The sequence below is a fragment of the Mus musculus genome, chromosome 16 (genome assembly GCF_000001635.26).
Source record: "Mus musculus strain C57BL/6J chromosome 16, GRCm38.p6 C57BL/6J".
In the NCBI taxonomy this organism is placed as follows: Eukaryota; Metazoa; Chordata; class Mammalia; order Rodentia; family Muridae; genus Mus; species Mus musculus.
Genome location: NC_000082.6, coordinates 3,000,001 through 3,027,035, shown reverse-complemented (window position 1 = coordinate 3,027,035; position 27,035 = coordinate 3,000,001). Strand labels below are relative to the sequence as shown.

General features: G+C 41.7%; 1 long non-coding RNA gene across 1 annotated transcript; it reads right to left on the bottom strand.

Moving 5' to 3' along the window:
- Nucleotides 1-13,328: 13,328 nt before the first annotated feature.
- Nucleotides 13,329-24,224, bottom strand: Gm35912. Its single transcript, XR_384618.3, has 4 exons — nucleotides 24,113-24,224; nucleotides 21,087-21,352; nucleotides 17,767-17,840; nucleotides 13,329-16,525 (listed from the first exon to the last, which is right to left on the bottom strand). It is a non-coding gene; the product is annotated as a predicted gene, 35912 (long non-coding RNA).
- Nucleotides 24,225-27,035: the final 2,811 nt, after the last annotated feature.

The window sequence follows — 27,035 nt, the reverse complement described above, 5'->3', positions numbered from 1 at the left end:
GTTTCCGATTTTAATTCCGATTGACACGCTGCTGACCCAAGCAGAACCAGCATTGGGTTAGCACTGATTTAAGCTTAATTCGTATCCTACTGCATCCTCAGCAACACTTTACAAAACTGAAATTTTAAGCTAGCGCTAGCATGTGTACCTGTCTGTTGCTCCGGTGCCTGATACAAAGATCCTTTCCTGTGGAGCTCCACACCAGCAGCATTTCTCTTAGCATCCCTCTGCCATTCTTCAGGTCCCAGTGCTGGCGCCAAAATGTTGCAGCCGGCCAGCAGCTCGCAACGTGAACAGTTTGACTGAGATGGCCACTCGAGCTAAGGGAGGAACTAGACGGGGAGAAAGAAGAAACGGAGCCAAGACAAGTTCATCCTTTTCAAAGCTCAATTTTATTAGTTCCGACATTCAGTTATAAAGGAAGGGGTAGGGAACCTGATTCCCGCCATCTGGTCTTGGGGTCCAGTAGCAGGGTTAACACGTGTGTGGCTCCAAGCAGCAAAGCAGCAGGTTCCAGCAGTGGGCATGGCAGAACGATTGAGCGGGAAGCTCCACCCCTGAGCAAGCAGGTTTCAGGCTGCGGGAGGAAAGACTACACTCACCATCTTCAGCACCCAGCACTCCCACTTCGCCCAGTCCAGGGCACCCCAACACACCAGAAAAGCTAGACCGGGAATTAAAAGCATATCTCATGATGATGGTAAAGGACATCAAGAAGGACTTTAATAACTCACTTAAAGAAATACAGGAGAACATTGCTAAACAGGTAGAAGACATTAAAGAGGAAGCACAAAAATCCCTTAAAGAATTGCAGAAAAACACAACCAAACAGGTGATGGAATTGAATAAAACCATCCAAAACCTAAAAAGGGAAGTAGACACAATAAAGAAAACCCAAAGTGAGGCAACACTGGAGATAGAAACCCTAGGAAAGAAATCTGGAAACATAGATGCGAGCATCAGCAACAGAATACAAGAGATGGAAGAGAGAATCTCAGGTGCAGAAGATTCCATAGAGAATATCGGCACAACAATCAAAGAAAATGCAAAATGCAAAAAGATTCTAACTCAAAACATCCAGGAAATCCAGGACACAATGAGAAGACAAAACCTACGGATAATAGGAGTGGATGAGAATGAAGATTTTCAACTCAAAGGACCAGCAAATATCTTCAAGAAAATTATAAAAGAAAACTTTCCAAATCTAAAGAAAGAGATGAACATGAACATACAAGAAGCCTATAGAACTCCAAATAGAATGGACCAGAAAATAAATTCCTCCCGACACATAATAATCAGAACAACAAATGCACCAAATAAAGATAGAACACTAAAAGCAGTAAGGGGAAAAGGTCAAGTAACATATAAAGGCAAGCCTATCAGAATTACACCAGATTTTTCACCAGAGACTATGAAAGCCAGAAGAGCCTGGACAGATGTGATACAGACACTAAGAGAACACAAATGCCAGCCCAGGCTACTATACCCGGCCAAACTCTCAATTACCATAGATGGAGAAACCAAAGTATTCCATGACAAAACCAAATTAACACATTATCTTTTCATGAATACAGCCCTTCAAAGAATAATAACAGGAAAAAAAATACAAGGCCGGAAACCACGCCCTAGAAAAAGCAAGAAAGTAATCACTCACCAAACCTAAAAGAAGACAGCCACAAGAACAGAATGCCAACTCTAACAACAAAAACAACAGGAAGCAACAATTACTTTTCCTTAATATCTCTTAATATCAATGGACTCAATTCCCCAATAAAAAGACATAGACTAACAGACTGGCTACACAAACAGGACCCAACATTTTGCTGCTTACAGGAAACTCATCTCAGAGAAAAAGATAGACACTACCTCAGAATGAAAGGCTAGAAAACAATTTTCCAACAAATGGTATGAAGAAACAAGCTGGAGGAGCCATTCTAATATCTAATAAAATCGACTTCCAACTTAAAGTCATCAAAAAAGACAAGGAGGGGCACTTCATACTCATCAAAGTTAAAATCCTCCAAGAGGAACTCTAAATTCTGAATATCTATGCTCCAAATACAAGGGCAGCCAGATTCATTAAAGAAACTTTAGTAAAGCTCAAAGCACAAATTGCACCTCACACAATAATAGTGGGAGACTTCAACACACCACTTTCACCAATGGACAGATCATGGAAAAAGAAACTAAACAGGGACACAGTGAAACTAACAGAAGTTATGAAACAAATGGATCTGACAGATATCTACAGAACATTTTATCCTAAAACAAAAGGATATACCTTCTTCTCAGCACCTCATGGTACCTTCTCCAAAATTGACCACATAATTGGTCACAAAACAAGCCTCAACAGATACAAAAATATTGAAATTGTCCCATGCATCCTATCAGATCACCATGGATTAAGGCTGATCTTTAATAACAAAATAAATAATAGAAAACCAACATTCAAGTGGAAAATGAACAACACACTTCTCAATGATACCTTGGTCAAGGAAGGAATAAAGAAAGAAATTAAGGACTTCTTGGAGTTTAATGAAAATGAAGCCACAACATACCCAAACTTACGGGACACAATGAAAGCATATATAGGAGGAAAACTCATAGCTCTGAGTGCCTCCAAAAAGAAACTAGAGAGAGCACACATTAGCAGCTTGACAACACACCTAAAAGCTCTACAACAAAAGGAAGCAAATTCACCCAAGTGGAGTAGACAGCAGGAAATAATGAAACTCAGGGGCAAAATTAACCCAGTGGAAACAAGAAGAACTACTCAAAGAATCAACCAAACGAGGAGCTGGTTCTTTGAGAAAATCAACAAGATAGATAAACCCTTAGCCAGACTCACTAGAGGGCACAGGGAAAGCATCCTATTTAACAAAATCAGAAATAAAAAGGGAGACATAACAGCAGATCCTGAAGAAATCCGAAACACCATCAGATCCTTCTACAAAAGGCCATACTCAACAAAACTGGAGAACCTGGATGAAATGGACAAGTTTCTAGACAGATACCAGGTACCAAAGTTAAATCAAGATCAGGTTAATGATCTAAACAGTCTGATATCCCCTAAAGAAATAGAAGCAGTCATTAAACCAAACAAAGCCCAGGACCAGATGGGTTTAGTGCAGAGTTCTATCAGACCTTCAAAGAAGATCTAATCCCAGTTATTCACAAACTATTCCACAAAATAGAAACAGAAGGTACTCTACTCAACTCATTCTATGAAGCCACTATTACTCTGATACCTAAACCACAAAAAGACCCAACAAAGATAAAGAACTTCAGAACAATTTCCATTATAAATATCAATGCAAAAATCCTCAATAAAGTTCTCTCTAACTGAATCCAAGAATACATCAAAACAATCATCCATCCTGACCAAGTATATTTCATCCCAGGGATGCAGGAATGGTTCAATATACAGCAATCCATCAAGGTAATCCAATATATAAACAAACTCAAAGACAAAAACCACATGATCATCTCGTTAGATGCTGAGAAAGCATTTGAAAAAATTCAACACCCATTCATAATAAAAGACTTGGAAAGATCAGGAATTCAAGGCCCATACCTAACCATGATAAAAGCAATCTACAGCAAACCAGTAGCCAACATCAAAGTAAATGGTGAGAAGCTGGAAGCAATCCCACTAAAATCAGGGACTAGACAAGGCTGTCCACTCTCTCCCTATCTATTCAACATTGTACTTGAAGTCCTAGCCAGAGCAATTAGACAACAAAAGGAGATAAAGAGGATACAAATTTGAAAGGAAGAAGTCAAAATATCACTTTTTGCAGATGATATGATAGTATATATAAGTGACCCTAAAAATTCCACCAGAGAACTCCTAAGCCTGATAAACAGCTTCAGTGAAGTAGCTGGATATAAAATTAACTCAAACAAGTCAATGGCCTTTCTCTACACAAAGGATAAACAGGCTGAGAAAGAAATTAGGGAAACAACACCCTTCTCAATAGTCACAAATAATATAAAATACCTTGGTATGACTCTAACTAAGGAAATGAAAGATCTGTATGATAAGAACTTCAAGTCTGTTAAGAAAGAAAGTAAAGAAAATCTCAGAAGATGGAAAGATCTCCCATGCTCATGGATTGGCAGGATCAATAGAGTAAAACTGGCCATCTTGCTAAAAGCAATCTAGAGATTCAATGCAATCCCCAACAAAATTCCAACTCAATTCTTCAACGAATTAGAAAGGGCAATCGGCAGATTCGTCTGGAATAACAAAAAACCTAGGATAGCAAAAACTCTTCTAAAGGATAAAAGAACCTCTGGTGGAATCACCATGCCTGACCTAAAGCTGTACTGCAGAGAAATTGTGATAAAAACTGCATGGTACTGGTATAGTGACAGACAAGTAGACCAATGGAACAGAATTGAAAACGCAGAGATGAACTCACACACCTATGGTCACTTGATCTTTGACAAGGGATCTGAAACAATTCAAAGGAAAAAAGACAGCATTTTCAACAAATGGTGCTGGCACAACTGGCAGTTTTCATGTAGAAGGATGCGAATTGATCCATTTCTATCTCCTTGTACTAAGGTCAAATCTAAGTGGATTAAGGAACTCCACATAAAACCAGAGACACTGAAACTTATAGAGGAGAAAGTAGGGAAAAGCCTCGAAGATATGAGTATAGGGGAAAAATTCCTGAATATAACAGCAATGGCTTGTGCTGTAAGATCAAGAATCGATAAATGGGACCTCATAAAATAGCAAAGCTTCTGCAAGGCAAAAGACACCGTCAATAAGACAAAAAGACCACCAACAGACTGGGAAAGGCTCTTTACCTATCCCAAATCGGATAGGGGGCTAATATCCAATATATATAAAGAACTCAAGAAGGTGGACTCCAGAAAATCAAATAACCCCATTAAAAAATGGGGCTCAGAGCTGAACAAATAATTCTCACCTGAGGAATACCGAATGGCAGAGAAGCACCTGAAAAAATGTTCAACATCCTTAATCATCAGGGAAATACAAATTAAAACAACCCTGAGATTCCACCTCACACCAGTCAGAATGGTTAAGATCAAAAATTCAGGTGACAGAAGATGCTGGCAAGGATGTGGAGAAAGAGGAACACTCCTCCATTGTTAGTGGGATTGCAAGCTTGTACAACAACTCTGGAAATCAGTCTGGCGGTTCCTCAGAAAATGGACATAGTACTACTGGAGGATCCCGCAATACCTCTCCTGGGCATATATCCAGAAGATGTCCCAACTGGTAAGAAGGACACATGCTCCACTATGTTCATAGCAGCCTTGTTTATAATAGATAAAAGCTGGAAAGAACCCAGATGCCCCTCAAAAGAGCAATGGATACAGAAAATTTTGTACATTTACACAATGTAGTACTACTCAGCTATTAAAAAGAATGAATTTATGTAATTCCTAGGCAAATGGATGGACCTGGAGGGCATCATCTTCAGTGAGGTAAACCAATCCCAAAGGAACTCACACAATATGTACTCACTGATAAGTGGACATTAGCCCAGAAACTTAGGATACCCAAGATATAAGATACAATTTGCTAAACACATGAAACTCAAGAAGAACGAAGACCAAGGTGTGGACACTTTGCCCCTTCTTAGAAATGGGAACAAAACACCCATGGAAGGAGTTACAGAGACAAAATTTGGAGCTGTGACGAAAGGATGGACCATCTAGTGATTGCCATATCCAGGGATCCATCCCATAATCAGCTTCCAAATGCTGACACCATTGCATACACTAGCAAGATTTTGCTGAAAGGACCCACATATAGCTGTCTCTTGTGAGACTATGCCAGGGCCTAGCAAACACAGAAGTGGATGATCACAGTCAGCTATTGGATGGATCACAGGCCCCCCAATGGAGGAGGTAGAGAAAGTACCCAAGGAGCTAAAGGGAACTGCAACCCTATAGGTGGAACAACATTATGAACTAACCAGTACAATGGAGCTCTTGTCTCTAGCTGCATATGTATTAAAAGATGGCCTAGTTGGCCATCACTGGAAAGAGAGGTCTATTGGACTTGCAAACTTTATATGCCCAAGTACAGGGGAATGCCAGGGCCAAAAAGGGGAGTGGATGGGTAGGGGAGTGGGGGTGGGTATGTGGGACTTTTTGGATAGCATTGGAAATGTAAACGAGGAAAATACCTAATTAAAAAAAAATTTTTTTAAAGCTGCACTGTCTTGCATTCATATATAAAGAACTGGCAGGCAAACTTCGTAAAGTGAAGGTGATGATTTTGGTATTGATTTTAAAGAGAATAGATTGTTTAAAATTGGGTTTTGCTTTACAAAATTATGGATATATTGTAATATTGTAAAAGAAAATTAAAAAATATGGTTAAAATTGTCACTGTTCCATTGACTGCTGTTTTCAGTTTGATTGCAAGCTCAGGATTTTTAATTCACCCATATATTGTAATTATGATGATTATAAGACTTTATCTTATGAGAAAACTAATGCAGCTCCCTGAAGCCATCCAGCCATACAAAGCAAAGACAGACTTATCTGGATATATTCATCTTTGTGTAGAAATTGGACTCTCATACAATCAGTTTCTCTAAGGTTGCTGCCTTGCAGTGGACTACAGTATAAGCAATGCTTCCATACTAAGCTTATAAGGAATGTTTCAAGTATAAATCTTCTTAAGAAAGACTGTCCAAAAATTAGAGGCATAGACAGACAGTCGAATTGTTACTCTGGAATCTGTTCTCACAGCAGAAGAGATAACCTTTGGGCCAGGACTCTGGCAGTATGCTCAGATTAAAACATATTTACATCTGAGTTAATGCAAAGCTCAGTGCTGCCTCAGCAAGGCTTGTGTGCAGTTTCTTTTGTTCTACAAACACTACCTAGGGAAGTTTTGGGACGTCACCTCTCCTTGCCTCCCTGGAACTATTTTAAAGCCAAAACAACATTATTACAGATCTATGTAGATGTTGATCAAAATAAAGTTTAAACTTAAGATATATAAAATGTCAATGACAACTCCCTGAGGGATCCGGGAACCAAGATGGTGAAACTCAAGAAGAATGAAGACCAAAGTGTTTACATTTTGCCCCTTCTTAGATTTGGGAACAAAACACCCATGGAAGGAGTTACAGAGACAAAGTTTGGAACTAAGAAAATAGGATGGACCATCTAGAGACTGCCATACCTGGGAATCCATCCCATAGTCAACTTCCAAACGGTGACACCATTGCATACACCAGAAAGATTTTGCTGAAATGATCCTGATATAGGTGTTTCTTGTGAGGCTATGCTGGCACCTGGCAAACACAGAAGTGGATGCTCACATTCAGCTATTGGATGGAACACAGGGTCCTCAATGGAGGAGCTAGACAAAGTACCCAAGGAGCTAAAGTGTTCTGCAACCTAATTGGTGGAACAACAATATGAACTAACCCGGAGCTTGTGTCTCTAGCTGCATATGTATCAGAAGATTGCCTCGTTGGCCATCATTGGGAAGAGAGGTACCTTGTTCTTGCAAACTTTATATGCCTCAGTAAGGGGGAAATCCAGAGCCAAGAAGTGGGAATGGGTGGGTATGGGAGTGTGGTGGGGGGGGGGCGGTTAGAGGGACATTTGGGATAGCATTTGAAATGTAAATTTAAAAAAACTAATTAAAAAAAAATAAAAAAACAAAGAAATGTCAATGAGGCTCTAGAACATCTAAAGGCATTACAATCTGGCCTGCCTACTCCATATAGAGTAGAAGACGCTTCTGTAATCAATTGTTTCGATTGTAATCAATGGTAATAAAACATTAGCTGCTTATTTTAGTTATTGTTACTCAATGTGCCCACAGCAATTCTTTGGCAAAAGAGAACATTAAAGTAGAATCATCTTTGTTCATCTCCAAGTAAAGTTTTAATATCCTATTATGAAGCAGTTGTGGTGTTAATCAAGAATTGTAAGATAAAATAATGAAGATATTTTAAAAAGTCTTTTCAAAACTTAATGAGCTGTCTATTTCTTGTCTCAAGCAGCAATTAAATTGGTTATTGCAGAAAATTGATATTTGGTCTATTGCATAGGTAAAGTTGATAATCATTATACAAAAGATAAGTGGTTAAAAATTCCTTCTATGCATGCTTTTGTATTTCCTGTAAACTTATGCATGCATCCCATAAAGACTACATCTACTGTATTTATAAATAGCCCTTCTATGGGTGAGAAATATATGTGATTGGATAACAGGTTTATTCTTTTGAGTTTTCTCCTGCTTCAGCACAGATAATTGAATTGTGTGCTGTAGCCAGTGTTTTGATATCTTGAAAAAATCATGCAGGTGGAGACATTCATAAAGGATATTATAAAATAGTAGTAAATTTGAAAGATTTTTTTCCTATTCCTTTGCATCCTCAGGATTGTGAAAGATTTGCTTTCAATGTTCTTTGTATTAATTTTAAAGAGCCGATTGAAAGGGATCAATGGAGAGTTCTTTCTTAAGGCATGGTTATCAGTCCTACCTTATGTCGACAATTTGTGGCACAAACCATTTAGCCTGATAGACAGCAAGAACCAATAATATACATTATACATGGCATGGATGATATCTTATTAGCAGGGAAAGATTCTCAGGACTTGCTTCTATGTTATAGAAATTTACAACAGGCATTATCTGATAAAGGATTACAGATAGCCTCAGAAAAAGTGCAAAATCAAGATCCTTAAAATTTATTGGGTTTTAGGCTTACAAATCAAACTGTTTTTCTCAGAATATAATTATTTATAGAGACAATTTTAAAACTTTAAATGATTTTCAAAAGCTGTTAGCTGATATTACTTTGCTTCGTTCTTATTTAAAGCTTACTACAGGAGAATTGAAACCCTGATTTTATATTCTTAGGGGGAGTGCTGATCCTACCTCTCCTTGAGCTTCAACTTCAGAAGGGTTGTTGGCCGTACAACAAATAGAAAAAGCTACTAAAAATCAATTAGTTACTTATATAGATTATTCTTTGCCTTTATATTTGTTGATTTTTAATACAATTCATATACCTACAGGATCTTTTGAGGTCAATTGCTTCAGTCTGTGGAACTTGTCACACAGATCCTACTGGAGGTGGTATGGCACAAACACCATTCTTGCTCGAAAAAATCCTATTTATATTGGTCATATAAGAGCTCATTCTGATCTTCCTGCAGGCAATGATTGTATTGACAAAGCATTGATAGGAGAAGCTTTAGTTTCAGATCCTATTGTTTTTGCTAAATGTGATCACTATAAAATTCATTTTTCTACTCTTAACTTACTGCTCCTACATAAGATCGCTAGGGACCAAGCTAGAATGATTTTAAAGCAATGTCCTGACTGTCTCACATTGTCTCAAGTGCCTCGCTTAAGAGCTAATTCACGAGGCCTCATGCTCAATCATATTTGGCAAATAGATGTAACTCAATATTCAGAATTTGGATAATAAAAAAAAGAAAAGAAAAAAAATCCAGTCAATTAATCTGTTGAATGTATTGGTGTAGCCTTTAATACGAAACAGGGGAGGAGGTAGAGGATGGCACATCTCTACAAATGCTTCCACTATCAGCCTTTGGATGAAGACATAGAACTCTCACCTCTGCCTGTGCCATACCTGCCTGGATACTGCCAGGATCCAGCCCCAATTAAATGTTGTTTTATTGTTTGTGTGTATTTTTCCTTTTTTTGTTGTTCCTTCCTTCCCTTCCTTCTCTTCCCTCTTTCCCTTTCCTTCCCTTCCCTTGCTTCCCATCCTTCCCCTCATTCACTTCCCTTTCTTCCTTTCCTTTCCTTTCCTTTCCTTACCTTTCCTTCTTTCCTCCTTCCCTTCCTTCCTTCTCTTCCCTACTTCCTTCCCTCTTTTCCTCCCTTCCCTTCCTTCCCTTCCCTCCTCCCTTCATTTCCTTCACTCCCTCTTCCCTTCCTCCTTTACCTCCTCCCTCCCTTCCTCTCCTCCCTTCCTCTCCTCCCTTCCCTTCCTTCCTCCCTTCATCTCCTTTCCTTCCCTTCCCTCCCTTCTAACCCTTTCTCATCCCTCCCATACCACTTTCCCTTCCTCACCTTTCCTTCCCTTCCCTTCCTTCTTCCCCTCCCTTACCTTCCTTCCCCCCTCCCCCTTCCCTCCCTCCTTCATTGCCTTCCTCCTTCCTTCATCCCCTCCCTCCCTTCCTTCTTTCCTCCCTTCTCTTCCCTCTTCCCCTTCATTCCCTCCCTCCTTACCTTCCCCTCCCTTCCACCCTTCCCTCCCCTTCCTCCCTTCCCTCTTCTTCCTCCCTTCCCCTCCTCCCCCTTCTAATTCCTTCCTCCCCTCCCTGCCTCCATTCCCTTTCTCCCTTCCCTCCCCTTCCTCCCTTCCCTTCTTCTCCTTCCTACCCTTCCTCTGCTCCCTGCTTCTGCTCCTCATTCCTTTCCTACCTCCCCTTCCATCCCTTTTCTTCCCTCCCTTCCCCTCCTTCCCTCCTTTCCTCCTCTCCTTCCCTTCCTCCCTACCCTTCCTCCTTCCTTCCCTCCTTCCCTCCTCTCCTCCCATCCCTTTCTTCTTCCCATCTCTCTTTCCATTCCTCCTTCCTTCTCTCCCTCCTTCCTTCCTACCCTCCCTTCCCTTCCCCTCTTTTCTCCCCTACCTCCGTCCCTTCCTCCCCTCACTTCCCTTCCTTCCTCCCCTCCCTCCATTTCCCTCCTTCCCTTCCTTACCTACCTCCTTCTTCCTTTCCTTCCCCTCCCTCCTTCTTTCCATCTCTACCCTTCCTCCCCTCACTTCCCTCCCTCCCTCCACTCATCCCTACCCTTCTTTCCCTACCTCCCTCCCCTTCCTTCCCTTCCTCCCTTCCCCTACTTCCCTCTCTTCCACTCCTTCCCTCCCTTCCCTTGTCACCTCCCTCAGTACCTTCCATCCTTTCCTCCCCTCCTATTTCACTTCCTTCCTTCCCTCCCTTCCATCCTTCTTCCCCTCCTTCCTGAACTTCCTCCCCTCCCTCCCTCCTCCCCTCATTCCTTCCCTTCCTCCCCTCCATCTTTCTGTTCCTCCTTCCCTAAATCACTTCCATCCCTCCTCCCCTCTCTCCTTCCATTCCTCCTTCCTTCCCTCCCTCCTCCCCTCTATCCTTGCCTTTCTCCTTCCCTTCCTCCCCTCCCTTCCCCTCCCTCCTTCCATTCTTTCTTCCTTCCCTCCCTCCTTCCCTTCCCCTCTTTTGTCCCCTCCCTCCTTCCATTTTTCCTTCCCTTTCCTCCTCCCCACCTTCCTTCCCTCCATCCTTCCCTTCCCTCCTTCTCTTCCCCTCCTTCACCCCCCTTGTTCCCCCCTTTTCCTCTTTCCCTCCCTTCCCATCTTTCCTTTCCTCTTTCCTTCTTCCTTCCCTCCCTCCCTTCCCTCCCTACTTCCTTTCCCTTCCCTCCCTTCCCTTCCTTCCTTCCTTTCTTTCCTTCCTTTCTTTCCTTCTTTCTGGAGACAGAGTTTCTCTCTATAGCCCTGGCTGTCCTATAACTCATCCTCTAGACCAGGCTGGCCTCAAACTCAGAAATCTGCCTGCCTCTGCCTCCTGAGTGCTGGCATTAAAGGCGTGTGCAACCACTGAATGTGGGTTTTGTAAGTCTTCCCTTGGTCATGGTGTCTGTTCTCAGCTGTAAGACCCTAACTAAGACATATAATGAGTCCTAGGTCAGCCAGTGCTGCAGAGTGAGGCCTTATCTAAAACAAAACAAAACAAAACACAAATAGAAATAATAAAATAAATAAATTAAGCAACCAGATCATATCTTTTCTTTCTCTAGATGATACTCAGAGATTGCAGTAGTTCACCCATGAGACTTCAACTCTGGACACTGAGGCTGTTTCCCTACCAAGTGTTAGTTGTGAACCACAGGGGCTCTACAGCTGAGTTATGTCTCCTGCTTTTAAAAAAGTTGTTTTCAAAGGCTGCAGATTTTTAGCACTCTTGCTTGTTACAGTTGAGTCACAGCCCTGAACTTTCAGTGGTAGATAAAGGCACTGAGAAGTCCTTCTTATAGACATAAAAGCCCAAGTCTTCCCAATTAAAAAGTTAATCTGGACTCCCCCACCCCCTGCATCCCTAGATTTCCTAGAAAGGAAAGCAGGAACTGGGGCAGAAGGGTGCAAGGCTACTGGTGTTTGTAAGTGTTAATAGACTGCCTTCTCTGGTAACCTACCCCAAGCTACACTGTCACTTCTTTTTTCCTTGTTGTTGTTTGGTTGGTTTGTTTTCTCTACATAACCCATTTTCCTTCCTAGACTTGGCTGTCCTGAACCAGGCTGTCCTTGAACTCAGTGATTTGCCTGTCTTGCTGGGATTAAAGCTGTGAGCTACCATCCAGAGGGAAGCTCCCTGCTGAGGTCAGACTGGGGTCTCATCCAGTTTCCCCTATGAACATGCAAATGGTAGGCCTGGTCTTTCTTTTGTTTTTTTTTTTTTCTTTTTTTAAAGATTTATTTATTTATTATATGTAAGTACACTGTAGCTGTCTTCAGACACTCCAGAAGAGGGTGTCAGATTCTGGAGAATCTAAATCCCTCTTCTTGTCTGCATATGATGTATATAAACTCAGCCTCACATATACTCATAAAAAAAATTGAAAGATGGGGCTACAGAAAGGACTAAATAATTAAGAACATTGTATGCTCTTCCAGAGAACCTGGGCTCAATTACCAGCACATATATGGTGGCCCATCTCCAGTTCCAGGGGATCAAATACTCTGTTCTAGCTTCTGTGGGCACAATATACACATGCAAAACACCCTTACACTAAAAATAAGATAGATCATTGAGAGAGAGGAGAGAGAGGGGATGAGAGAGAGTGGAGGTAATCATACCTCCTGACAAGTTTGAAGACCGGAGCTTCATCACTCACACAAATAAATAAATGCAAAATATTTTTTAATTAGGTATTTTTCTCATTTACATTTTCAATGCTATCCCAAAAGTCCCCCATACACTCCCCCCCCCCCAGCCTCCCTATCCACCCACTCCCACTTTTTGGCACGGGCGTTCCCCTGACCTGGGGCATATAAAGTTTGCAAGTCCAATGGGCTTCTCTTTCCAGTGATGGCCGACTAGGCCATCTTTTGATACATATGCAGCTAGAGTCAAGAGCTCCAGGGTACTGGTTAGTTCATAATGTTGTTCCACCTCTAGGGTTGCAGATTCCTTTAGCTCCTTGAGTATTTTCTCTAGTTCCTCCATTGGGGGTCCTGTGATCCATCAAAATATTTTTTAAATAAACTCTGCCATTTACTTTTTAAAATACCAAGAAAAGTTCTATGAGCAACAGTTATATTTACTGTATCTAAAGGACAGTAATGGGCATATTCTTTAAATAGAAAAAGGTCTGTTAGTCTTAAAAATGGAAGAGACAAACTAAGTATTTCTTCATACAAAAGCATACATTGAACATTTAAAACTAGATGAGTCTATAATATGGCACGGTGGTGAAGATTGGTCCAACCTGTGTAAAATCAGACTTGAACCCCTGCATGTGTGGGTGGGGAGCAGGGAGGTGACAACCGGGTCCTTCCTATGCTGGTTCTTTTGTGCCTCTTCCTTCCACAATTGGGAATGTTTGCAATTACATAATGAGGCAGCTCAGCACAGCTGTTAGATTGGAAATAGGACTCAAGAATAGGATACACCTGAAGACCGACAGCTATTGCTGTGTGTTCTGGACACTTCAATGGAAGTGTCTGGTATTCTGTGTGCAGTGTGATAGGTCTCCTTCTGGAGGCATAGGCAAGAACCAGATTCCTGGCACTCTGACAGAAAAGGACCTAGGAGAAACCCCGAGGGTGGCTATGGATAGAACATTGGCCATGCCTGCTTTGGCGCAGATTGGTACCCCTGGCTTTGTTGGAACCCTGATCAGGATCACAAACTTAACCCTACTGTCCCACATTTTGAGCTCTAGCAGGAGTCCCTTAACTGACTTGTTTGCCCCCATGGCCACCCTAAGCCAGCTCCCAGACCCTGTGCTACCTGGGCTCAGACCTGAGAGGCTATGTCTGTTAACAACAAAGTCAGGGCACCAGAGTCACATGAGACATCTCTTACATTTAGATTAGGTTCGATTTTGGGGAAACAAAGGACAACAGAGACATCTGTTCAGGCAAACATACAGTTTAGTAAGCAAATACTGATCAGATGCACAAAGACCTGGTGCAGGTATGGACCTAGGTTGGACCATGCTCCTCCAGTGCCAGCCATGGCTGTGCCTGTCTGCATTGCATTTCTATGATATGTGAACAGAGCAAGTGGTAGCCAAGGTCTGGCTCTGGAGACGCTTACCCAGTGGTCAGGGGGCAGGGACTAGAGGTTCCACTTTCAGGTGGGAATAGGAGAAGGAGAATGAGCAGGCACTTCAGCTTTAATGTATGTATCTCAGGGTCTTGGGTGTCTGTCTGCTGTGTGGAGGTGAAACTTCTTGTTTTAGAAGCTGCCCTCAATCTGAAATGGCTTTATTTACTTTGCCAGTTCAATACCTTCAAGTCACAGTTAGTAAACTTCTAAGCTAGAGAACAGTTGCCCAGCCAGCTCAGTAGGTAGAGTATGAGACTTTTAATCTCAGGGTGGTGGGTTCGAGCCCCATGTTGGGGGAGATGTTATTTTAGTTGGGTCTCAACTGGAGACAATGCTTGCACTTCAAGTAGTGCCCCATTGTTGGGGTTCTGCATTCGGTATCTCTGACATTAGGTCAGAATTGGAGGCACTTGAGCAGTTTGTGGGTCTTTTGCTCTGCCTGAAGCAGCACTGGGTGTACTAGATTACAGTGGGTGGAAGTGTTACAGAGTCTATTCTATTTTTGACATTCTGGATAAAGTGGGACAGTGGGTAGTCTTGCATCACCCTTTTCAGGTAGATCTGAAATTCAATTCTTCCTGTGTTTATTGAATTCAACCACAGAACTCCACTATATCCCTCTTAGAAAGAATAGCTGTAGCTTCTCTTTAAGGCTTGTTGGTCTAGGGGTATGATTCTCACTTAAGGTCTGAGAAGTCCTGGGTTCAAAGCTTGGACGAGTCCTCTTCTTTTGCCGATCAAACTGTGAGAATTAGAAGTCAACCTTGGCTACTTAGAAGATAAGACTAAACAAATGAAAATGGAAATATGTAAGTACTCAAAGTGGCTTTTTTTGTTTTTTGTTTTTTGTTTTGTTTTTGTTTTTGTTTGTTTTTTGTCATTGGTTTATTTGGACCTTGTTTTCTGTTTGAGGCAGGGTCTAGCTCATTTAGCTCAGGCTGGTCCTGACAAAGTCAAGGATAGCTGCATTCCTGATCTTCATGCCTTCACTTCTTCTGTCCTGGAAATATATGCATGTGTATTAATCCAGTGTTCAGGTTGGAGCCCAGGGTTAGGCAAGCAATTAGCTGAGCTACAGCATCAGCTCATAACTCGAAATGTCCATCAAGAATGGCTGGCATTATTCAAACTAACCTGATGGATAAAAATAATGGAAAATATTGGAATTAAAAAAAAATCAATCCAGCTGCCCTGGCAAAGCAGGGAGCATTGAAGCAGGCATCTGAGATCCACCAGCTTCTAGTCAGCTTTTTAGTGTGTTTGAGATACGCTGAGCTACATGAGAAGAAACACAATTAGAGAAAACAGGGTTGTGAGACAATCTGCAAGACATCTGGCTTGCTAATAAATACCGGTTTGAAGATTGCCAGTAGCCCTTAAGTGCAAATCTGATTACAAATCACTGGCCTTTAATGATTACTAGTTTGCTTGGGTCCAACCCAACAGGAACAGAAAAGTAGTCAAGAGCCTGTGACCTCCTTGCTTTTGCTGGACTAGCATTTTTCAGGTCCCCTGGGGCACAGACCCAAGAAAGGGGAGCCGCGCCTTAAACTGGCTAGGATCTCTGGTTTATGAATCTGCATTGGAGCTTCCATTTTTTCCATGCTCTCCATAAAAATGCAAAGGATTTTTAAATTTAAAAAGTCCAGGCACTTCGGATAGGAAACATACTCCAAGAACCACAGTCAGCCCTCAGTCCCCTGTAGAGTCCTGACTGAGCCTGTGTCTCCCAGCTCAATGTATTGAAATCACAAGGTGGATTCCTGTGCAGAGAATGAATAGATAGAGGGAATGAATAGTAGGAGGAAGGAGTCCCTCTAGTGTTCCCTGAGCTGGAAGGCAGGGTGGGGACTTATCGGAAACAGCCCCAGATTCTGCCGAATTTTCACGACTGGGTAAATTGCCAGCTACCATGAACTAAGAGAGAGACTCCACTAAGGAGTTGCTTCAGACATCTCTCCAGGGTGGGAGGGTTGATTCGAGCCCTGATGCCTCTGGTGCTCTGGTGTCTACACTGGGAGGATCCAGGCTGAATCTTCAAGGTCCTGAACAGTGGCCAGTCTTCCAAGGTGGCATTCAGATCTGCGACTACATAAGTGGGAGGCAGAGAAGGCTCTGATTTCAGCTATTCAGCCTTACAAGATCAGCTGAAGTTGTTCCATTCCTTTTTCAGTATTGGTCTGCCCCAGCGTCTCTCTCCACAGCACTTTCATGTGGTTAGCTAAGAGCCAAAAGTAACTGTTAGCTAAGAAGAGGCAAAAGTAGGTGTTAGCTGAAAGAAGAGGTTATTAATAAGGGAAGAACTAAATACATTTATTTTTTTTCCACTGCCCCCACACCCGAGGCCCCCTAGCCTGTTCCCAGGCTGGCTTTGAAATCTCCTTAACCTAGCTTCCGGAGTACCACCCTTACAGGAGTGACATCCATGTCACTTCAGTTTGTTTTATTAACAACCTCACAAAGGCACATTTAGTCTACTCTGGTCTAATTGGCTTTCAAAACCTGGGAGAGGTTTTGTTTTTTTTTTTTTAATAGAACGAGCCCTGATGCAGCAGCTCCTATCTGTGTGAAAGATTCTTAATTCCCTCAACTAGAGAGGGAGGCAGAAAACAGACTACAAGGTGGACGAGCAGAAAGGCCAAAGGAAGAGAGGTTGCTCCTCTGAAAGTGACTGTGAACTGAAAGGATGGTTGGGGACCTGGGAGGGTCCAGGGAGAATGATAATTTTAATGACTTAACAAGGTAATGGGTAATCTTCTGTTTGAATTTCCATTTAAGAATAATAGCCAATTCTGTGACTTCTAACATTCTTTCAGGGTGGGAAAAAGACTGCTGTTGGTCTATGATTTGGGGTCCAGCAAACTGGTCTGTGATTTAGTGAGCACTCTAACAGCACAAAACCCAGATTCTCTGAGTCCAAGGACAGTGATTGGTGGGAGAAGCTTCCTGGAGTAGGCACACAGAAACCACTGAGAGTGAAAGAGAGATGTCACCAGTGGACCGAAGCCAGGACAGCTCCTGAAAGTCTTTGAAATTTCATTTTATACTTTAAAACCATAAGGTGGGGTGGGCAAGCTAGTGAGTAAGTGCTGGTGTCAGTCAGCAGGCTGGGAAGGGCAACTGGCCTCAGCCGGATTTTTAGGCCGCTCTGGTTCAGGTAGCAAGTAAAGCTGTGCTCTGCAAATGGAGTGCAAGCAATTCTTTTGTAAACCACTAAGGAAATCAATAAATTGACACCAAATAATTGTTTTTCTAAAGCTAGTTTTACTTTGCTATACTCTGGGAAAGGGACTGGTCACTCACTGCATCTTTGAAAAAGTATGTGTTGTTTGTGACTCTCTTTTCTTTCCTTTGTCCTTCCATCATTTTATATTTCCTTCCACCTTCTCTTTACTCCCCTGTCCTTCCTTCCCTTGCAATGAAGAGTGCATAGTGGCTATTGGTAAGGGTTGGGGAAATTACCCATAAGAGAACTTCTGCAGGTGTTTGTCCTCTGGCTACAGTATCAGCTGGCTTGAAACAACAAAGTCATCAACCTGGAGGAGGAAGGGAGAAGAGGTAAAAGGCAGCAATAGAATCTAAGCAGGAGCCAACAGCCTCTGTTCTATTTTCTTAATCTATTCTCTTTTAGTCAGCATCTTGGCACACAGCTCAAGATGGACTTAATAACTCTCCCCCTCTCCCTGTCTCCTCCCATTTTGCCAGGCAGGCTTCAAATCCAATACACAGCCAAGGATGACCTCAACCCTTCCCCCCTTTAAAAATGTGTTAATCATTTTGTTTGTTTATGTTTCAAGTGTTATCCCCCTTTCTGCTCTCCCCTCCCTGAGGCCCCCCTTTGCCCCCTCCCCACCCAGCCACTCCCACCTAATCCCTCTAGTATCCCCCTTCTCTGGGGCATAAAACCTCCACAGGACCAAGTGCCACCCCTCCCACTGACGCCAAATGAGGTAGTTCTCTGCTACATAAGTATTGGGAGCCATGATCACACCCATGAATACTGTTAATGTGCTAATGTAGGATCTCTTCAACTTCTTTCTTTCTATTTTTCTTTCTTTCTTCCTTTCTTTCTTTCTTTCTTTCGTTCGTTCTTTCTTTCCTTTTAAAACTTTATTATTTATGGAAGGACAATGTAGCTTTTTTCAGACACTCCAGAATCAGATTTCATTACAGATGTTTGTGAGGCACAATGTGGTTGCTGGGATTTGAACACAGGACACTTCCACATTGCTGTTCATCTGTGAAGGAAGTCAGGACTAGAACTCAAGCAGGTCAGAAAGTAGGAGCTGATGCAGAGGCCATAGAGAGATGTTCTTTACTGGCTTGCTTGCCCTGGCTTGCTCAGCCTGATCTTCATGACTACCAGCCCAGAGATGGTCCCACCCAGAGGGGGTCTTTCCCCCTTGATCACTTATTGAGAAAATGCCTTACAGCTTGATCTCATGGAGGCATCTCCCCAACTGAAAATCTTTTCTCTGTGATAACTCCAGTCTGTGTCAAGTTGACACCCAAAGCCAGCCAGAACGCATCCCAAGGATCTTCTAGCTTTCATAGTCTCTGGTGAAAAGTCTGATGTAATTCTGATAGGTCTGCCTTTATATGTTCCTTGACCTTTTTCACTTACTGCTTTCAATATTCTTTGTTTTATACATTTGGTGACAGGAGGAATTTCTTTTCTGGTCCAAACTATTTGGAGTTCTGTAGGCTTCTTATATGTTTATGGGCATCTCTTTCTTTAGGTTAGGGAAGTTTTCTTCTATAATTTGGTTGAAGATATTTTCTGGCACTTTACGTTAGGAATCTTCACTCTCTTCTATAACTATTATCCTTAGGTTTGGTCTTCTCATTGTGTCCAGTATTTCCTGGATGTTTTGGATTAGGTTTTTTTTTTTTGCATTTTTCATTTTCTCTCACTGTTGTGTCAATGTTTTCTATGGTATATTCTGGACCTGAGATTCTCTCTTCTATCTCTTGTATTCTGTTGGTGATGCTTGCATCTATGACTCTTGATCTCTTTCCTAGGTTTTCTATCTCCAGGGTTGTCACCTTTGTGATTTCTTTCTTGTTTCTATTTCCAATTTTTAAATCCTGGATGGTTTTGTTCAATTCCTTCACCTGTTTGATTGTTTTTTCTTTTTTTGTTTTTGTTTTTTTTTAAGTAAATCTTTAAGGGATTTTTGTGTTTCCTCTTTAAGGGCTTCTATCTGTGTGCTGGGGTATCCAGGGTTTTCTGTGGTGGCATAACTGGGTTCTGATGATTCCAAGTAGCCTTAGTCTCCTTTCCTTATGTTCTTGCCCCTGCCTCTTGGCATCTTGTTATCTCTGATGTTAGCTGGTCTTGCTGTCTCTGACTGTGGCTTCTTTCTCCTGTAAGCTATTTCCCAGTGGGATTTAAGTGTGGGGAGATGTGGCACAGGTTCATCTTCTGGTGGAGATGGGAGCCAGAAGGATCCTGTCCCAGACTGCTCCTCAGTTCCTGTGTATTGAGGGCTCTGGGTGGGTCCTTAGGGTCAGAAGTGGTGATCTTACCTGTGCTCCCAGGTGTAGAACTCCTGGGAGACCAGCTCTCCCCATTAGGATTTGAGTATAGAAAGCTGTGGCACTGGTTCAGCTCTGGGTGCAGAGGTAAACCAGAAGAATCCTGTTCCTGGCTGTTCCTTGGTTGCTGTGTCCTGATGGCTTTGGGCGGGTCCCTCTTGGGACAGGAAATTGAGTAGAAGTGGTGGTCTCACCTGTGCTCACAGGTATGTCAGCACTCTTAGAGGACCAGCTCTCTCTGATGGAATTTGGGTATAGAGAGCTGAAGTGCAGGTTCAACTCTAGGCACGGGTAGAATCCAGAAGAATCCTCTCAGGCTGCTCCTTGGTTCCTGTGTGCTTCTTACCTTTCATTTCTCTTTACTTTATTCCATGCTTGAATAATCGGATAGGCTTTCCCCTGCATCTAACCTCCCACCAGAATACCTTCCTGCACTCTAACCACAGACCAGTCCAAGGACTCTCAATCATTTGGGGACCACCCAGCTCCCCCTCTCTCCCTGCCCTCTCATCCCTTCAGCCCCAGAGCTGACCAAGCCACCCTCAAGGACCCCATTTTGTTCTCAGCTCTTCCATGGTGTCCAGTGGTGTCTGGGATGCCCAAGATTGAGAACCTGTTACCTAGGCCTGCCCCTTGTCCACTCACAGAAAGCTTGGATTCTGTGGCTTCCCACAAACAAATACCCACCTCGGGCCAAGTAAAAAGTGTGAGGCAGTCTCCCTCTTCTGCCCACCCAGAGCACCAGAATGCTGGGGGAACGTGGGTTTTCTCCCTTTCCCTTTATTCCCCCCATGCCCCGTGCCCAAAAGGTCACCATAGCAATGTGCTAAGATGGCCAAAAATAACTTCACATAAACAGTTTCTATTCAACATCATTCTGTACTTTCCTCTTGCCATATAACATAGATCTGTACAGCTCTAAAATTGTACCCTCCCAGGCTAACAGTGACAGCACATGTACATATTTTCTCTATCATGATGGTATGTTAACCAAGGTAAGGCATCCATCTTCCCCATTTTGGGCTCATGCAAAAACTTGAACCAAGCATTCTGGATGAGAGAGTAGGATACTGTGGCTATCCTGGGTTGTGTACCAAATGGATCCAAGGATCAAATTACAGTTTTTATCTTATGACTCTTCATCTCAATTGTGAATTTGATGAAATCTAGTATCATTTTGGAGATAAACATGCCTGAAAGAAATGATTTTTTTTTCTATCAAAGACAGTTAACCCCAAAATTACCATAATTCCTGAATGTCCTTGTGGTGGTTTGAAGAAATTTGGCCCAGAGAGTAGCAACATTAGCAGGTATGCGGTCTTGTTGGAGTAGATGGACCCTTGTTTGAGGAAGTGTGTCAACATTGGTGGGATTTGAAACTCTCCTCCTAGCTACCGGTCTTCTTCTAGCAGCCTTCAGGTCAATAAGAATTCTCAGCTCCTCCAGCACTGTTGTGTCTGGCCAGTGGCTCACATGTCTGGGTTCTAGTCTGGAAAGGCATCTTGGAAACCTGGAAGAGAAGGGAGAGCTAGGCAGATGAGAGAAAGATGTAGCTAAGACAAAATTCTGATCAAAGCTCAATTTTACTATTTTCAACAATCAGTTATGAAACAGGGAAAGGGACCTGATTCCCACCAAATAATCCTGGGGTCCAGTTGCAGGGTGACCACGTGTATGGCTCCAGAACAGCAAGGCAGCAGGCTCCAGCAGTGGGCATGGCAGAATGATAGAGTGGCAGGCTCCACCCCGATGCAAACAGTGAAACCTGAGCAAACAGGTTTCAGGCTGAGGGTGTGGGGGAGGTTACATCTCCTCCCTGTTGTAAATAAAAAAATGAATGAATGAAAGGGCTGGCCTGAGGCATAATATTTATTTATGCCCTATAGTTCTTCCTAAATTTTAGGGCCTAACAAAGAAACCTGTCTCAGTGGGATTTCTTAACTTTTGTTATGGTAAACCATATCTGGATAAGAGTGTCCTTTCTGTCCTAGTAAACAACTAGCAGATTAGCCCTGAGCTGTAGGCTCTGACTTTATAATGCTAATTAATACTGAATAGGTAACTTCCTAGTTGAATTTTAAGTAGTCAGCTACAGGGTGTTGGAACCCTGGAGAAGGCTGACTGTACGAATTTGAAAGGCACTATATTATGAATAACACTGAAGGAGAGTAAGTGGATATTCCTCCTCATTCTTTGGTGACAGGAAGGGAACAGGGAGGAGAGGATGATGACCGGCTCCTTAGTACAAGGCCAATTGACTTTTTAGGGTGGGAGGCTGTGAAGGGCTTGCCCTTCTAACAGTACAGTCTCCAACCTCTCCCCCCCCTATTAATTAAGTTTAATAAGGCCACGCTTAACTGAGGTGATCAAATGATTTTTTTCATCCATAGATGAGTGGGCTTTAACCTTGGCTTGGGGGGAATTGACCTGATTCCTCCCATGGGTGCTGTCACGACCCACACTTGTGGCTCTTGGTATCATTTGGGGAGGGGAGGCAGAGCCTTAGAAAGATATTTTTGGTTGTAACTGTAACAAGATACGAACCTCCATCCAAACCTCGTATATCTCACAGGGAATCCAGAAATGGTCAAGCTGGACCTTCCCCTGCAGTAAATTTCTGCACCCAAGCAGTACCCATACTGTATTCGTATGATCACAAATCAGTATGCACAGTTCTGAGTTCACTAGAAGCAAACCCTTTATCATGCAAGAAAAAAAAAACGAACCTTTAAACCTATAATAACTTTACATGAAGTAGGAGAGTCAGATTGAAGTTCTACAGTCTGACTGACTCTTCAATAAACTTTGAATTAGAACTTTATTTAGAACAACATCTGGATAGATCTGCAAGACTGTTTGTTTAGCTAAAACAAAATTTCCCTGGAGGCAGGGAGAGGCAAGTTTCAAGAGCTTCCTCGGGAACTGTTGGTAAGACAAAAGAAAATCACACAAGTCCTGCTGAGGCTGCTCTGAGTTTGTATGGCTGTATGGCCACAGAGAGCTGTATTAGTGCTCTCATAAGATGATTACTCTTGTAATAATCTTAATTAACAATATATGGGTGAGTAGAAAATCTTAAATTTGTGATCAAACTGTAAGCTGCAGTCAATGGAACACTGGCAGTTTTAACCATAATTTTCGACTTTCTTTTGCAACGTTAGGATAATATCTACAACCTTGGGAAAGCAAAACCCAAGTTTAAAACAATTTATCATCTTTAAAATCAATATTAGAAGCATTACTATCATGTTATGAAGTTTGGCTGCCAATTTATACCTATGAATGCATGACAGTGCAACTTTTAATGTTTTATTAAAGGAACATTGTTTTAAAATCTTAACTTTAATTTTACTTTTTAGGATAGAAACCACATTAATTATTATCTTAACTAGAAATATCTTTAGAGACCCAGCCTCTTGGCCTGCCGTTTGCCACATGTTGGGAAGACATTAAACTTGAGTTATCAATTTTAAGACTAACCATCTATAGCAATGTAACAATTATTAATTTTAACCTATAACTTATGAGCTGATAGTGAAAACACGCAGAGCACATTGCCAATAAAAAAAGAACCAAATGAAGCAGTTACATTTAGACCAATCAGAAAATATTAATTTTTCTAGCTACAATCATGGAATAAAAAGCACTTTATCAATTGCCAAACAAATTAATCACGATTGTAGAGAACCCTCCAGGAAAAAAACATTTATCAGCTCTTTTACCCCGAAACTAAGAGGCTGTAGACTCTCCCATTTTTTTCTTATAATGAACCGTTTTTCCAGCAGGGGCCCTCCTGCCATGTGTCTGTTTCCTGGTTGAAGCACGTGGCAGCTCTCAGCTTTGCAGATAAATTTTTTTTTTGCCATCTTTATTATCCAACATAAAACATAGAACATTCATACAGATGGGACATGAACATAAATGAATTGAACACATGAACAGATTGGTGCACCAGACATTAGACAAGACACAAAAGGGGCAGAGTACTTCTGCTGTAAAGCCCAGAGAGAACAAAGCATAGCACTCCTGACATTTCTCTCTGCTTTTTGGGACATTTTCCTCCCGCATGATGCAGTTTTTTAACTGCGGCCATCCACCTGATAATTAATTTCCTTTTAATAAACCTTTTCTTTTCTCACGCCTAAAAATGTAGCTTCTGGGAGCTATGGCTAACCACATGTTATGTTCCTAGCTCCTGATATGCCTCACTGCTAAACCTAAGTGAATTAGCACTCAGGTTAAACGCTGTTTCAACTTAGCCCATACCGACCTTCTCTGCTATGAACTTCCTTTAATTATTCTCTTCTTCTATGGAACTCCAAAACAGCAGTGTTTTTTCCAAATGTCCTCTGCCATTTCTCAGTCCCATGTGGGTGCCAGATGTTGTGTCTGGCCAGTGGCTCACATGTCTGGGTTCTACTCTGGAAAGGCATCTTGGAAACCTGGAAGAGAAGGGAGAGCTAGGCAGATGAGAGAAAGATGTAGCTAAGACAAAATTCTGATCAAAGCTCAATTTTATTATTTCTGACACTCAGTTATGAAACAGGGGAAGGGACCCGATTCCTGCCAAATAATCCTGGGGTCCAGTTGCAGGGTGACAACATGTATGGTTCCAGAACAGCAAGGCGGCAGGCTCCAGCAGTGGGCATGGCAGAACGATAGAACGGCAGGCTCCACCCCGATGCAAACAGTGAAACCTGAGCAAAGAGGTTTCAGGCTGAGGGGGTGGGGTAGGTTACAAAGCATCATACCTGCCTGCATGATACCATGCTCCCACTGTGATGATAATGGACTGAACCTCTGAACCTCTGAACCTGGAAGCCAGCCCCAATTAAGAGTTGCCTTGGTCATGGAATCTCTTTACAACATCAGAAACCGTAACTAGACAGTCCCTCTTCTACTTTGTCCCAATCAGCTAACTGTATTAGAAAGTAAAGTTGAGCTTTAATTAATGGGAGAAGACACAATCACCAGCTACATCAGGCATAGAAGACAAAAGCTATCTTGGCTGAGTAAGCTGAATAGCTCTCTTAGAGTTTCATCATTGTAAAGAGACAATATGACCAAGGCAACTCTTATAAAGGACAGCATTTTGTCGGGGTTGGCTTTCAGTTTAAGAGGTTTAGTCTATTATCATTATAGTGGGAAGTATGGCAGTTTCCAGGCAAACATGGTGCAGGAAGAGCTGAGAATTCTACATCTTGATCCAAAGGCAGCAGCAGGAGAAGATTGGCATGTGATGATGAGGGTCTCTCTTCTGTCCTAGGAGGAGCTTAATCATAAGACAAAAAAAAAAAAGCCCCTGCCCATCATAACATACTTCCTTCAACAAGTCCACATGTACACCAACAATAATACACTTCCTAATAGAGACACTTGCCATGGGCCAAGCATGTTCAAACCACCACAGTAGCTCTATTTGTTAACTAGTGCACCCTTATTCCAAAAGAAAGAAAGAAAGAAAGAGAGAGAGAGAGAGAGAGAGAGAGAGAGAGAGAGAGAGAGAGAGAGAGAGAGAAAGGGAAGAAAGATAAGGAAAGAAAATAAAATTTGCTTTGCCAAGTTACTTTCTCTTTGTATTCCTTTATACAACATCAAGATTTATTGTTCCAATAGGCTTGCCACTCACACCTCAATTAACAATTGAGCACAAACATACTCATCTACATGCATGTTAGCTCACACACAGTGGTCAAGGCAAATATAATTTCTAGCAACTTAGCACCTAAAAATATATACATTTACACACATCCAGAGACAGACAGAGATACAGAGAGAGACAGAGAGACCAACAAACACATAATACATACAGGTTTGATGGCTTAAGCCAAACTCTTACATCAGGTTCAAAGCATTTCACATAAATACATATGTACAAATATTCACAGATGCACATCTATACATATACACATACTAATGACATAATGTAACAAAGTTCAAACAGACAGGTTCCAACTATTTCTCACAAAACACACACATACATATATACACCCAATTGTTGGAAGGAACAAGCTTCAGAATACAGCCAGACATCCTTACTCATATATATATACAGATGATGAATGGAACAACTCTCCAACACAAACTTACACGCAGTTTGCTTAGACAAACACACACATACATACATATTTATATATGTGTGTATATATATATATATATATATATATATATATATATATATATATATATCACAACAGGTTGGAAGGCACAAAGTTCCAACATGATACTACATGAAGTTTATACACATACATATAACACATAGTTGATGGGAGGAAAGTACATGTTCTAACCATTTAATTCTTTCTCCCATCACTTATGTCATCCAGAAAAACCTTACAGGAACTAAAATAATTTGTTTCAATTCTCTTCTCATGAATTACTATGAAAACAACAATATGTTTCCAATTACTTCACAAGAAAATATTACATAGTACTATCTCCAATTTTCTGAGGAGCCACCAAACTGATTTCCAGAAAGGTTGTACCAGATTGCAATCCCACATCTTTCTCCACATCCTCACCAGCATCTTCTGTCAGCTTAGTTTTTGATCTAAGCCATTCTAACTGGTGTGAGGTGGAATCTCAGGGTTGTTTTGATTTGCATTTCCCTGATGACTAAGGATGTTGAACATTTCTTTAGGTGTTTCTCAGCCATTCGAGTTTCCTCAGTATAGAATTCTCTAGCTCTGTTCCCCATTTTTTTAATAGGATTATTTGGTTCTCTGGAGTCTAACTTCTTGAGTTCTTTGTATATATTGGATATTATTCTTCTATTGGATGTAGAATTGGTAAAGAACTTTTCCCAGTCTGTTGGTCACCATTTTCTCCTATTGAGAGTATCATCTGCCTTATTGAAGCTTTGCAATTTTATGAGGTTTCATTTCTCGATACTTGATCATAGAGCATACGGCATTGGTGTCCTGTTCTTGATCATAGAGCATAAGCCACTGGTGTTCTGTGCCTATGTGTTACAGGCATTTCTCCACTTTTGAGCTACTTGGACTTAAGCTTTGTACAAGGAGATAAGAACGGATCAATTTGTATTCTCCTATATGTTTGTCGCCAGTTGAAACAGCACCATTTTTTGAAAATGTTATCTTTTTACTACTGGATGGATTTAGCTCCTGTGTCAAAGATCAAGTGATCATTGGTGTGTGGGTTCATTTGTTGGTCTTCACTTCTAACCATTGATC